Source organism: Aythya marila, assembly GCF_965140915.1.
Source record: "Aythya marila genome assembly, chromosome: 34".
Classification (NCBI taxonomy): domain Eukaryota; kingdom Metazoa; phylum Chordata; class Aves; order Anseriformes; family Anatidae; genus Aythya; species Aythya marila.
In genome coordinates, this window is record NC_139075.1 from 522,251 (window position 1) to 537,185 (window position 14,935).

The following is a 14,935-nucleotide window of genomic DNA, read 5'->3' on the forward strand; positions in this document are numbered from 1 at the left end:
TATACTCCAACTGAAAAGGAGATATTGGCAGCATATGAAGGAGTTCGATCTGCTTCGGAGGTGGTCGGTACTGAAGCGCAGCTCCTCCTAGCACCCCGATTGCCGGTACTAGGCTGGATGTTCAAGGGAAGGGTCTCTTCTACGCATCATGCAACTGATGCTACGTGGAGCAAGTGGGTTGCACTGATTACTCAGCGGGCTCGAATAGGAAACCCCAGTCGCCCAGGAATATTGGAAGTGATTATGGACTGGCCAGAAGGCAAATACTTTGGGATATCATCAGAGGAGGAGGTGGGTCGTGCTGAAGAAGCCCCACTGTACAACCAGTTCCCAGAGAATGAAAAGAAATATGCCCTGTTCACTGATGGGTCCTGCCGTATTGTGGGGAAGCATCGGAGATGGAAGGCTGCTGTATGGAGTCCTACACGACGAGTTGCAGAAGCTGCTGAGGGAGAAGGTGAATCGAGTCAGTTTGCAGAAGTGAAAGCCATTCAGCTGGCTTTAGACATTGCTGAACGAGAAAAATGGCCAGTTCTCTATCTCTACACCGATTCATGGATGGTAGCAAATGCCCTGTGGGGATGGTTACAGCAATGGAAGCAAAACAACTGGCAGCGTAGGGGCAAACCCATCTGAGCTGCTGCTTTGTGGCAAGACATTGCTGCTCGGGTAGAGAACCTGGCTGTGAAAGTACGTCACGTAGATGCTCATGTGCCCAAGAATCGGGCTACTGAAGAACATCAAAACAACCAGCAGGTGGATCAGGCTGCTAAGATTGAAGTAGCTCAGGTGGACCTGGATTGGCAGCATAAAGGTGAATTATTTATACCCAATGGGCCCATGACACCTCAGGCCATCAAGGTAGAGATGCAACATACAGATGGGCTTGTGATCGAGGGGTGGACCTGACCATGGACGCTATAGCACAGGTTATTCATGACTGTGAAACATGTGCTGTAATCAAGCAAGCCAAACGGTCAAAGCCTCTTTGGTATGGAGGACGATGGCTGAAATATAAATATGGAGAGGCCTGGCAGATTGATTACATCACACTCCCTCAAACTCGCAATGGCAAGCGCCACGTACTTACAATGGTGGAAGCAACCACCGGATGGCTGGAAACATATCCTGTGCCTCATGCCACCGCCCGGAACACTATCCTGGGCCTTGAAAAGCAAGTCCTATGGCGACATGGTACCCCAGAAAGAATAGAGTCAGACAATGGAATTCATTTCCGAAACAACCTTATAGACACTTGGGCCAAAGAACATGGTATTGAGTGGGTGTATCACATCCCCTATCATGCACCAGCCTCCGGGAAAGTTGAACGATACAGTGGACTGTTAGAGAATACACTGAAAGCAATGGGTGCTGGGACACTCAAAAATTGGGATGTGCATTTGGCAAAGGCCACCTGGTTAGTCAATACTAGGGGATCTGCCAACCGAGCTGGACCTGCCCAATCAAACCTGTTACGTACTGTAGAAGGGGATAAAGTTCCTGTAGTGCATGTAAGAAATATGCTGGGTAAAACAGTCTGGGCTACTCCTGCCTCAGGAAAAGGCAAACCTATTCGTGGAATTGTTTTCGCTCAGGGACCTGGATACACTTGGTGGGTGATGCAAAAGAACGGAGAGGTCCGGTGTGTACCTCAAGGAGATTTAATACTGGGTGAGAATAGCCCATGAACTGAATTGTACCATGTTAATTACTATATAATACTGTATGTTATCACTACTATGACTACTGTAGGTGACTAATTAGAATGTATGGAAAAGAGTGTAACCTGAGCATGACATAAATGGTATGGAATAAGGGGTGGATAGATGTCCTGGTTTCAGTTAGCACAGAATTAATTTTCTTCCTAGTAGCTGGTGGAATGCTGTGTTTTGGCTTAGGATGAGAAGAGTGCTGATAACACCCCGATGTTTTAATTGTTGCAGAGCAGTGCTTATACCAAGCCAAGGACATCTCAGCCTTTCGCTCTGTCCTGCCAACAGGCAGGCTGGGGGTGCAGTAAGAGCTGGGAGGGGACAGACCCAGGACAGGTGACCCAAACTAGCCAAAGGGGTATTCCATACCATCTGACGTCATGCTAAACAATATATAGGGGTGGTTAGCCGGGGGGAGGGGGCCGGACTGCTCGGGGTTAAGCTGGGCATCGGTCAGCGGGTGGTGGGCAATTGCATTGTGCATCACTTGTTTGTACATATTATTATTACTTTCCTATTATCACCATTGTAACATTATTGTTATTATTGTTATTATTATTTTCCTGTCTTATTAAACTGTCTTTATCTCAACTCACGGGCTTCACTTTCCATTTCTCTCCCCCGTCCCAGAGAGGGAGGGGGGAGGGTGAGCGAACGGCTGCGTGATATTTAGCTGCCAGCCGGGTTAAACCATGACATGGGACAACTGTCTTCCTCAGACATGGAAAAAGCTGAGGTACTCAATAAGCGCTTTGCCTCAAGTCTTCACTGGTGGTCAAGTTTCCTATGACTGACAGGACCCTGAACCTTAAGAAGAGGGTAAGAAGAGTGGATTCCATCCCACTGTGACAGTGGTATAAGTCTGGAACAGCTTAAGGAAACTGGATGAGTATAAGTTAATTACCCAGACATCTCCTGGGTAAGCAACTTGGCCAGGCACAAGCAGTCCAAACGGTTCCTACAATGCGTTGAGGACAATTTTCTGACACAGGTGGTGGAGAAACTGACGAGGTGGGGGGTGCTCCTGGACCTCGTTCTTACCAACAGGGATGGCCTTGTTAGGGATGTGAAGGTGGGGGGTAGCTTGGGATGCAGCAACCATGAGATGGTGGAGTTCCAGATGGAACTAGGCAAAGGAAGTAAAAAAAAAAAGTAAAAGCAGGATTGCAACCGTGGACTTCCAAAGAGCCAACTTCAACCTCTTCCAGGACCTGCTTGGGAGTATCTTATGGGATAGGTTGCTAGAAAGCAAGGGTGCTTGTGAGAGCTAGGCTACATTTAAGCAGCACTTCCATGCTCAGGATTGGTGCATCCCAAAGAATAGGAAATAGGGGAAGGGGGGCAGGAAACCTGCGTGGATGAGCAAGGAGCTCATCAATAAGATCAAAAGGAAGAGGAAGGTCTATGAAATGTGAAAAAAGGGCCTGTCCTCTTGGGAGGAGTATAGATGTGTTATCAGGGCCTGCAGGGATGCAACAGGGAAGGCTAAAGCCCACCTAGAGATGAGGCTTCAAAAGAGATAAAGGATAATAAGGTTTTTTCAAGTATGTAAACAGCAAGAGAAAGACTAGGGATAATGTGGATCCCTTGCTGAATGAGGGGGGTGTCCTGGTAATGGGAGACACTGAGAAGGCGGAGATACTGAATACTTTCTTTGCTTCAGTCTTTGCTTCAAGGACGCTCCCCCAGGACTCCTCAACCCTGGCAATAGGACAAAGGGTCTGGGAAATGGAGGGCATGGAGGGCTCCCCCTGGTGGACGTGAGAGTGGTTCGGGAGCATCTGAGTGGGCTCAACGCACACAAATCCATGGGTCCCGATGGGATGCATCTGCGTGTGCTAAGGGAGCTGGCAGATGTGATCACCAAACCGCTTTCTATCATCTTTGAAAGGTCCTGGAGAATGGGTGAGGTGCCTGAAGACTGGAGGATAGCCAATGTCACTCCAGTCTTCAAGAAGGGCAAGAAGGAGTATCTGGGAAACTACAGGCCATTCAGTCTCACTTCTGTCCCTGGACAGATGTTGGAACAGCTTGCTCTGGATGCCATCTCCAAGTAATTGGAAGAGAAAAACATTATGAGGAGTAGTCAGCATGGATTCACCAAGGGGAAGTCGTGCTCGACCAACCTGGTTGCCTTCTATGACGGCATCACCAGCTGGGTAGATAGGAGGAGAGCAGTGGATGTCATCAACCTTGACTTTAGCAAGGCTTTCGATACTGTCCCCCATAACATCCTACTAGCAAAGCTGAGAAAGTGTGGGATAGAGGAGGAGATGGCAAGGTGGGTTGAGAACTGGCTGACTGGCTGAGCTCAGAGGGTGGTGATTGCTGGAGCAGAGTCTGGCTGGAGGCCAGTGGAGACCTGTGACTAGCGGTGTTCCCCAGGGGTTGGTGCTGGGTCTGGTCTTGTTCAACACCTTCATCGACGACCTTGATAAGGGAATAGTGTCTGCCCTCAGCAAGTACGCCAATGATGCAAAGCTGGGAGGGGTGGCTGACACACCAGAAGGCTGTGCTGCCATTCAGCGAGACCTGGACCGGCTGGAGAGATGGGCAGGAAGAAACCAAATGAGATTTAATAAGAGCAAGTGTAGAGTCCTGCACCTGGGAAGGAACAACTGCATGTATCAGTACAGGCTGGGGGATGACCTGCTGGAGAGGAGCTCTGACGAAAAGGACTTGGGGGTCCTAGTGAATGACAGGTTGACCATGAGCCAACAGTGTGCCCTTGTGGCCAAGAGGGCTAATGGGATCCTGGCATGCATTAAAAGGAGCGTGACCAGCAGGTCAAGGGAGGTGATCCTCCCCCTCTACTCTGCCCTGCTCAGGCCTCACCTGGAGTACTGTGTCCAGTTCTGGTCTCCCCGGTACAAGAAAGACAGGGATCTCCTGGAAAAAGTCCAGCAGAGGGCCACAAAGATGATATGGGGCCTGGAGCATCTTCCCTATGAGGAAAGGCTGAGAGAACCGGGTCTGTTCAGCCTGGAGAAGAGAAGACTGAGAGGGGATCTCCTCAGTGTATATAAATATTTGAGGTGTGGGGGAGAGAAGGATGTAGCCAACCTCTTCTCAGTGGTTTGTGGGGATAGGACAAGGGGCAATGGCTGCAAGTTAGAGCACAGGAAGTTTCGCACTGACATGTGAAAGAACTTCTTCACCGTGAGGGTGACAGAACACTGGACAACACTGGAGGCTGTGGAGTCTCCTTATCTGGAGATATTCATGGCCCATCTGGACACCTACCTGGGCAGCCTGCTCTGAGGAACCTGCTTTGGCAGGGGGGTTGGACCCGATGATCTTTCAAGGTCCCTTCCAAACCCTACAGTTTTGTGATTTTGTGATTCTGTGAAGTCCACAGGGCTGGATGGTATACATGTACATCCCAGGGTGCTGAGAGAGATAGCTGATATGGTTGCCAAGCCACTCTCCTTCATATTTGAAAAATCATGGCTGATGAGTGAAGTCCCCGGTGACTGGAAAAAGGGAAACATTACTCCCATTTTTAAGAAAGGGAGAAAGGAAGACCCAGGGAACTACAGGCTGGTGAGCCTCTCCTCTGTGCCTGTGAAGATCATGGAGCAGATACTCCTGGAAGACATGTTAAGGCATGTATGAGATAAAGAGGTGATCCAAGACAGCCAGCATGGCTTCACCAAAGGCGGATCTTGCCTAACCAATCTGGTGGCCTTCTATGATGGAGTGATGGCATCAGTGGACAAAGGAAGGACAATGGATATCATCTATCTAGAGTTGCACAAAGCCTTTGATATGGTCCCTCACCACATTTTTCTCTCTAAATTGGTGAGGTATGGATTTGAAGGATGGACTGTTAGGTGGATCAAGAAGTGGTTGGCTGGTCACAGCCAAAGGGTTGTGGTCAACAGTTCTATGTCTGGGTGGAGGCCAGTCACAAGTGGTGTCCCTCAGAGATCAGTCTTGGGACTGGTGCTCTTCAACATCTTTATCAATGACATAGATGGAAGAATCGAGTGCATCCTCAGCAAGTTTGCAGATGGCACCAAGCTGAGCAGTGTGGTTGATACAGTAGAGGGAAGGGATGCCATCCAGAGGGACCTGGACAAGCTGAAAAATCATTCTATGATTCTAAGATTCTAGGCTCCTATTCATTCCAATCCCCCTGCCATGGGCAGTGACACCTTCCATGAGACCAGGTTGCCCAAAGACTCATCCAACCTGGCTTTTAACACAGGGATGGGGCATCCACTTCTCTGGGCAATCTGTTCCAGTGCCTCACCACCCTCATAGGAAATAATTTCTTCCTTATGTCTAATCTAAATCTGCATTTTATTTTTAATTTAATTTAACTTAATTTATTTTATTTTAATTTAATTTATTTTTTAATTTAAAACAGGGCTGCTCTCAAGCCATTCTCCGCTTAGCCAGTATATGTGCTTGGGTTTAGCAGGGCCCAGATGCAAGACTTTGCACTTGGAATCCTGCCCTATCAAATTGCCCATACTCACAGTCCTTTTAAGAAATGGGAAACCACAAATGCTTCTGCTTCTTGCCTTATGTACATCAGTCTAGTGAAGGAAGTGCTGGTATAAGGCTCAAAGGATTGGTAGGAATGCAAAAGCAACAAAATCCTAAACACAGATCTTAAAACAACATCTGCCTAGGTATAGAGTTCAATTGCAAGGGAATAAACCAGGGGGTCAGTACCCTTCCCTAATCCTGATTGTGTATTTTTCAGTGACTGTCCAATGACAATGAATAAACCATCCTACAGATAATTATCTTGTATAGTTGTATATCCCTGTTTTTCTGTATGAGATACTTGTATCTCTTTGATGATCAGGCTTAGGACCATATACTGTGGTTTAACCTGGCCTGCGGCTAAGCACCATGCAGCCGTTCTCTAACCCTCCCTGCTCCCTCTCTGGAATAAGGGAGAGAATCCGGAAAATGAAGCCTGAGGGTTGAGATAGAAACAATTTCTTAGGACAGAAAATAAAAGAAAACAACAATAATAATGATAATAATACTACTTATAATATAGTGTACAAAAGAAATGATGCACAATGCAATTACTCACCACCCGCTGACCAATGCCCCGCCTATCCCTGAGAAGACGGTCTCCCCACCCCAGACAGCCATCCCTATATATTGTTTAGCATGACGTCAGATGGTATAGAATACCCCTTTGGCCTCTTTGGGTCAGCTGTCCTGGGTCTGTCCTCTCCCAGCTCCCGCTGCACCCACAGCCTGCCCGCTGGCAGGACAGAGCGAGAGACTGAAAAGTCCTTGGCTTAGTGTAAACACTGCTCTGCAATAATTAAAACATAAGTGTGATATCAACATTATTCTCATCCTAAATCCCAAACACAGAACCCTACCAGCTACTAGGAGGAAAATGCACTCTAGCCTAGCTGAAACCAGGACATATATCCACCCCTTATTCCATACCATTTATGTCATGCTCAGGTTATACCCTTTCCAATACATTCCAATTAATAACCATTTTCACTTATGGTATACAGAATGTCCAGTGAGTTTGCATAGTCTGGGCTCCATCTGTCACAGCACTCTTTCAGGGCAGAAAAGATGGTGTGTGATGGATCATCACACATTGAAGCCTGTTCTCATTCCATCACATTGCTGTGCTTGTCCAATTCTATCAAGATTCATTCATTATTATCTGTGTGGCTGTTACAGTGATACCATTTTAAGGACATTGATATATAGCAATCATGGTAGTGATAACATACAGTATTATATAATAATTAACATGATACAATTCAACTCATGGGCTATTCTCACCCAGTATTAAATCCCCTTGTGGTACACTTTGGACCTCGTAATTCTTTTGCATTACCCTCCAAGTGCATCCAGGTCCGTGAGCAAAAGCAACCTCACTAATGGGTTTGCCTTTTCCTGAGGCAGGAGTAGCCCAGACTGTTTTACCCAGCATATTTCTTACATGCACTACAGGAACTTCATCCCCTTCTACAGTACGCAACAGGTTTGATTAGGCGGGTCCAGCTCAGTTGACGCATCCCCTAGTATTGACTAACCAGGTGGCCTTTGCCAAATGTGTATCCCAATTTTTGAATGTCCCAGCACCCATTGCTTTCAGTGTATTCTCTAACAGTCCACTGTATCATTCAGCTTTCCCGGAGGCTGGTGCATGATAGGGGATGTGATACACCCACTCAATACCATGTTCTTTGGCCCCAGTGTCTACAAGGTTGTTTCAGAATTGAGTCCCATTGTCTGACTCATTTTTTTCTGGGGTGCCATGTCACCATAGGACTTGCTTTTCAAGGCCCAGGATAGTGTTCCAAGCAGTGGCATGGGGCACAGGATATGTTTCCAGCCATCCGGTGGTTGCTTCCACCATTGTAAGGATGTGGTGCTTGCCATTGTGAGTTTGAGGAAGTGTGACGTAATCAACCTGCCAGGCCTCTCCGTATTTATATTTCAGCCATCGTCCTCAATACCAGAGAGGCTTTGACCGTTTGGCTTGCTTGATTGCTGCACGTGTTCCACAATCATGAATAACCTGTGCTATAGTGTCCATGGTCAGGTCCACCTCTCAATCACAAGCCCATCTGTATGTTGCATCTCTACCTTGATGGCCTGAGGTGTCATGGGCCCATTGGGTATAAATAATTCACCTTTATGTTGCCAGTTCAGGTCCACCTGAGCCACTTCAGTCTTAGCAGCCTGATCCACCTGCTGGTTGTTTTGATGTTCGTCAGTAGCCTGATTCTTGGGGACATGAGCATCTAGGTGGCATACATTTACAACCAGGTTCTTCACAAGAGCAGCAATATCTTGACACAATGCAGCAGCCCAGATGGGTTTCATAGAATCATAGAATCATAGAATATCCCGAGTTGGAAGGGACTGTGGTGGTTTTACTCAGGTGGGCAGCCGAGCTCCACCACAACCGCTCTCTCACTCCCCCTCTCCTCAAAGAGGAAGGGGGAGAAAATACAACACAGAGAACTCGAGGTTTGAGATAAGAAAGGTTTAATTAAAGGGAAAGGGAATGGGCGGAAAAAACAGAGACAAAAGAAGCAATCAGTCCGCGTGGAAGCACAGAGAGAGGAAAAAATATTCTCTACTTCCCATCAGCGAGCGGTGTTCGGCCACGTCCTGGGAAGCAGGGCCTCAAACGCGTAGTGGTTGTTCAGGAGGAACAGCCCCCTCCCCCACGAGAGCCCCCCCTTTTATTGCTGAGTGTGACATCAGGTGTTATGGAATATCCTTTTGGTTGGTTTAGGTCATGGGGGCTTGGAAGGAGTCCTGATGCTGTGCCAGCACTATGCAGCAATAGACACAACACTGGAGTGATATCAGTGCTGTTCCAGCTACGAGTGCAGAGTACAGCACTGTGTGGGCTGCTGCAGGGAAAAGGTGACTCCAGCTCAGACAGACCCAACACAGGGACCCATAAGGATCATCAAGTCCAACTCCTGGCACTGCACAGGTCTACCCAAAATTTAGACCATGTGATTAAGCGCACAGTCCAATCACTTCCTAAATTCAGACAGGCTTGGTACAGTGACTACGTCCCTGGGGAGCCTGTTCCTGTGTGCAACCACCCTCTTGGTGAAGAACCTCTTCCTGATGTCCAGCCTCAACTTCCCTTGCCTCAGCTTAACACTGTTCCTGTGGGTCCTATCACTGGTGTTTACAGAAAATAGGTCACCTGCCTCTCTAATCCCCCTCACGAGGAAGTTGTAGACCGCGATGAGGTTCCCCCTCAGCCTGCTCTTCTCCAGGCTGAACAGGCCCAGTGCCCTCAGCCACTCTTCATATGTCTTCCCCTCTAGGCCCCTCACCTGGCTTTATTTCCACCCCTGGGGCAGTCAATTCCAGGTGTACTGACTGTCCCTCCAAGTGAAAGCAAACTGTGAACTGCACGCTGCTGCCAGAGAGATGGAGAAAAATGCATTAGCGATATCTGTTGTGGCATACCATTGGCTATCTCTGACTCTAGTTCATGCTGAACTTCTAGAATGTCTGGCACTGCAGCACTCAGTGGTTGCATGACTTCATTCAGGACACAATAATACACTGTTAGTTTCCACTCTCCATTAGACTTTCGCACCAGACGTATAGGACTATTAAAGGGTGAGTGAGTCTTGCTGATTACTCCTTGGCTCTCCAGCTGATGAACTGATTCCTGGATGGGAATCAGGGAGTCTCTTGATGAGTTGATGCTGGTGTACAGCTGTGGAAGCGAATGGCACCTGCTGTTATTTGACCCTCAGCAATCCTACAACAGAAGGGTCTTCTGAGAGACCAGGCAGGTTAGATAGCTGCTTAATCTTCTCTGTGCTCAAGGCAGCTATGCCAAAAGCCCACTGGTACCCTTTTGGATCTCTGAAGTACCCTCTCTTGAGGTTGTCTAAGCCAAGGATCAATGGAACCTCTGGGCAGTTATGATGGGGTACTTTTGCCACTCTTTCCCAGTTAGGCTCACTTCAGCCTCCAATAGTTATCTGTTGAGATCCTCCCTGTCACTCCAGAGATACAGATGAGTTCTGTCCCTTGGCAGCCTGATGGCATTAGGGTACACTGTGCACTGGTGTCCACTAGAGCAGCCAGTTATTTACCTGTTCCATTCTCCTCTTTCTTTCTGGGTCCTGGTCATCCACTGGCAGGACAGAGGAGAACACTACCTGCATCCCCCAATCCCTTCAACATCCTTCCCAGGAATGCAAAGTCCTTTTTAATATTACTCATTTTCTTAATGAGATGGTTGGTCCAGTGGGTTAGCCACAGCGTGTGTTACCTGAGCATCAGATTCAGAGACCTTCTCCTCCCCTTGAGGGTGCTGAGTAGTGTTAATTACCATTTGATAGACATAGGCCAGACCCCAACACAGTGCAGCAAGCTGAAGTTCTCTGGCATTGGGTCAGGGCATACGTCTTTCAAACATTCTATCATATTTTTTTTTTTAAGGATTTTACACTTCAGGGGTGCAGTTCAAAACCATCAGCAGAGAAAACCAGAGCAGGTGTATACCAAATCCTCACACACACCTTGCCATCTGCCACCACACTGTCTTGGGGCAGATTCCTGAGTGATATTCTTAACTAATTGTTTAACCCTAGGGAGAGAAAGAAACACATTTTGCAGAACTAGAAATAGGTTTATGTTGGTTACCCATGGACATTCAAAGTACTCCAAAGCTGCTGTAATTAGCCCAGAGGAAAAAAAGGAGGAAGTACCATTCCTGGTATTATGCTTAAACTGTCTTTGTAGGAAAGGTGCTCCAGCCTTCTGATGATCTTCATGGCTCTCCTCTGGATTCATTCTAATACATCCATGTCTTTCTTGGACTGGGTGCCCCAGAGGTCAACACAGTATACTCTAGGTGGGGTGTTTATGAGAAGCCACCAACAGGCTGGAGAAATGGGCAGGCAAGAACCTCATGCAGTCCAAGAAGAAGTGCAAAGTCCTTTGCATGGGTAATAACCAATCCATGCAACTATATACAGTAGGGGCCACCCATGTGGAAAGTATCTTGGAAGAAAATGACCTGGGGTCCTCTTGGATATCAAATTGCCCACTGAAGAGCAATATGCACGTGTGGCAAAAAGGCAACAATTTATCCTAGGCTGCATTAGACAAAATATTGCCAGGAGGTCAAGGGAGGTGATCCTTCCCCACTAATCACCACTGGTGAGGCCACTCCTGGAGTGCTGGCTGCAATTCTGGACTCCCAGTACAAAAGAGACATGGATAGACTGGAGGGAGTCCAATGGAAGTCCATGAAGATGATTAAGGGACCTGATCAGCTCCCTATGAGGAAAGGCTGAGAGGACTAGGACCTTTTAGCTTAGAAAAAAGGAGGCTTCAGGGGAATCTCATCAGTGTCTATTCTGTGATTTAGCATTTATTTTGCAAAACCCTCTAGAAACATCAAAACCAAATACTGGCTTAACGTTGCCAGATTATAAAGCTGTGTTTGGTGTGGAAGTTGAGTATACCAGGAGCTGTGCATTATCCCGGTAATGGCAGGTAATAATCTAAATAGCAAAGAGCCAGTTCTGGCTTTCTGAATCATTACCAGTGCCACAGCTAACTTTATCAATGAAGCTAGAAATAATCCCAATCAGGATTTCAGCAATAATCTTATTAACCTCAGAATCACACAGAATCACAGAACTGTAGGGGTTGGAAGGGACCTCAAGATGTCATCAGGTCCAACCCCTCTGCCAAAGAAGGTTACCTAGAGCAGGTTGCCCAGGTGTGCGTCCAGATGGGCCTTGAATATCTCCAGAGAAGGAGACTCCATAACCTCCCTGTGCAGCCTGTTCCAGTGGTCTGTCACCCTTACCATGAAGAAGTTCTTTCGCATGTTGGTGCGGAACTTCCAGTTCCCCTTTTTGTGGCCATTACCCCTTGTCCTGTCTCCACAAACCACTGAAAAGAGGTTGGCCAAATCCCTCTGTCTCACACACCTCAGGTATTTATAAACATTGATGAGATCCCCTCTCAGTCTTTTCTCCAGGCTAAATAAACCCAGGTCTCTCAGCCTTTCCTCATAGGGAAGATACTCCAGGACCCATATCATCTTTGTGGCCCTCTGCTGGACTCTTTCCAGGAGATCCCTGTCTTTCTTGTACCAGGGAGCCCAGAACCGGACACAGTACTCCAGGTGAGGTCTGAGCAGGGCAGAGTAGAGGGGGAGGATCACCTCCCTTGACCTGCTGGTCATGCTCCTTTTAATGCATGCCAGGATCCCATTAGCCCTCTTGGCCACAAGGGCACACTTCTGTCTCATGGTCAACCTGTCGTCCACCAAAAACTGAGGTCCTTCTCCTCAGAACTCCTTTTCAGCAGGTCATCCCCCAGCCTGTACTGATACATGCAGTTGTTCCTTCCCAGTTGCAGGACTCTACACTTGCTCTTGTTAAACCTCATTTGGTTTCTTCCTGTCCATCTCTCCAGATGGTCCAGGTCTCGCTGAATGGCAGCACAGCTTTCTGGTGTGTCGGCCACCCCTCCCAGCTTTGTGTCATCAGTGTAATTGCTGAGGGCAGATACTATTCCCTCATCAAGGTCGTCGATGAAGATGTTGAACAAGACCAGACCCAGCACCGACCCCTGGGAAACACCACTAGACACAGGTTTCCAGCTGGTCTCTGCGCCACCAATCACCACCCTCTGAGCTCAGCCAGTCAGCCAATTCTCAATGCACTTTACTGCCCACTCTTCTATCCTACATTTTCTCAGCTTTGCTAGCAGGATGTCATGGGAGACAGTATCAAAAGCCTTGCTAAAGTCAAGGTAGATGACATCCATGGCTCTTCCCCCCATCTACCCAGCAGGTGATGCTGTCATAGAAGGCAACCAGGTTGGTCAAGCATGACTTCCCCTTGGTGAATCCATGCTGACTACTCCTTATAATAATAGACTTATGGAACAGAATATCCCAAGTTGGAAGGGACCCATAAGGATCATCAAGTCCAACTCCTGACATTCTTCTCTTTCAATTGATTGGAGATGGCATCCAGAACATCCAGAACAAGCTGTTTGAACAGCTTTCCAGTGACAGAGGTAAGACTGAGTGGCCTGTAGTTTCCAGATCCTCCTTCTTGCCCTTCTTGAAGACCTGTCGTGGTTTAACCCGGCCTGCAGCTGTGAGCTAACGGTTGTGTGGAGTTTAGCTGCTGGCTGGGTTAAACCATGACAAGACCGGAGTGACATTGGCTATCCTCCAGTTTTCGGGCACCTCTCCTGTTCTCCAGGACCTTTCAAAGATGATAGAGAGTGGTTCGGCAATCATCTCTGCCAGCTCCCTTAGCACACAGGGATGCATCCTGTCAGGGCTCATGGATTTGTGTTCATTGAGCCCACTCAGATGCTCTTAAACCACTCTCTTGTCAACCAGGGTGAGCCTCCATTTCCCAGACCCTTTCTTATCCCTCCAGGGTCGAGGAGTCCCATGGGGGGTTGTACTGGGTCTGGCTGGAATGTTAACTTTCCCGGCAGCAGCCCATTCAGTGCCGTACTCTGTACTTGTAGCTGGAACAGCAGTGTTATCACACCAGTGTTGTGTCTACTGCTGAGCAGCAGTGGCACAGCATTGGGCCTTTCTCTAACCCTCCTAGGGGGTGGGCAAAAAAGTGAGGAGAGAAACATCACTAGGGCAGCTGACCTAAACCAATCAAAGGGATATTCCATACCATGTGGTGTCACACTCAGCAATAAAAGGTGGAAACAGGAAGAAGAGGGGAGGGGTGGGCTCTCGTTGAGAAGACGTCGGTCCTCCTCTCGAACACCGGCTGCGTGCGTTGAGGCCTTGCTTCAAGGACGTGGTCAATCATGGCTCATTTGTGGGAAGTAGAGAGTAATTTCTTTCCTCTGCACTTCCATATAGCTTTCATTTATTTTGTTTGTTTGTTTTCCTCCCTTTTTCCCCTTTTCCCTTTTACTTCCCCTTAGTTAAATTGTTTAGTTCATGGTAGTATTTATTTAATTATTATAATTATTTCCCTTTAATTAAATTATCCTTATCTCAACCCGTGAGTTGTTCTTTGCTTTACTTCTCCCCCTCCTCATCTAAAGGAGGGGGAGTGAGAGAGCGGTTGTGGGGTTTAGCTGCCCAGCACGGTAAAACCACCACAGGGGTGTCCTGGAAGCAAAGACTGAATCAAAGAAAGCATTCAGTATCTCTGCCTTCTCAGTGTCTCCCGTGACCAGGACATTCCCCTCGTTCAGCAAGAGACCCACATTATCCCTAGTCTTCCTTTTACATTTTATATACTTTAAAAAAAAAAAAAAAGCACTTCTTACACTTCTTATTATCCTTTATCTCTTTTAAAAGCCTCATCTCCAGGTGGGCTGTAGGCTTCCTCGTTGAGTCCCTGCAGATCCTGACAACACTTCTATACTCTGCCCAGGAAGACAGGCCCTTTTTTCACATTTCATAGACCTTTCTCTTCCTTTTGATCTTGTCATAGATTCATAGAGTCATAGAATCATAAAACATCCCGAGTTGGATGGGACCCATAAGGATCTTGTCCAGGTCAAGTCCAATTCCTGGCACTGCACAGGTCTACTCAAAAGTTTAGACCATGTGATTAAGCGCACAGTCCAATTGCTTCTTAAATTCAGACAGGCTTGGTGCAGTGACTACTTCACCAGAGAGCCTGTTCCAGTGTGCAACCACCCTCTCAGTGAAGGACATCTTCCTGATGTCCAGCCTAAACTTCTCCTGTTTAACACTGTTCCTGTGG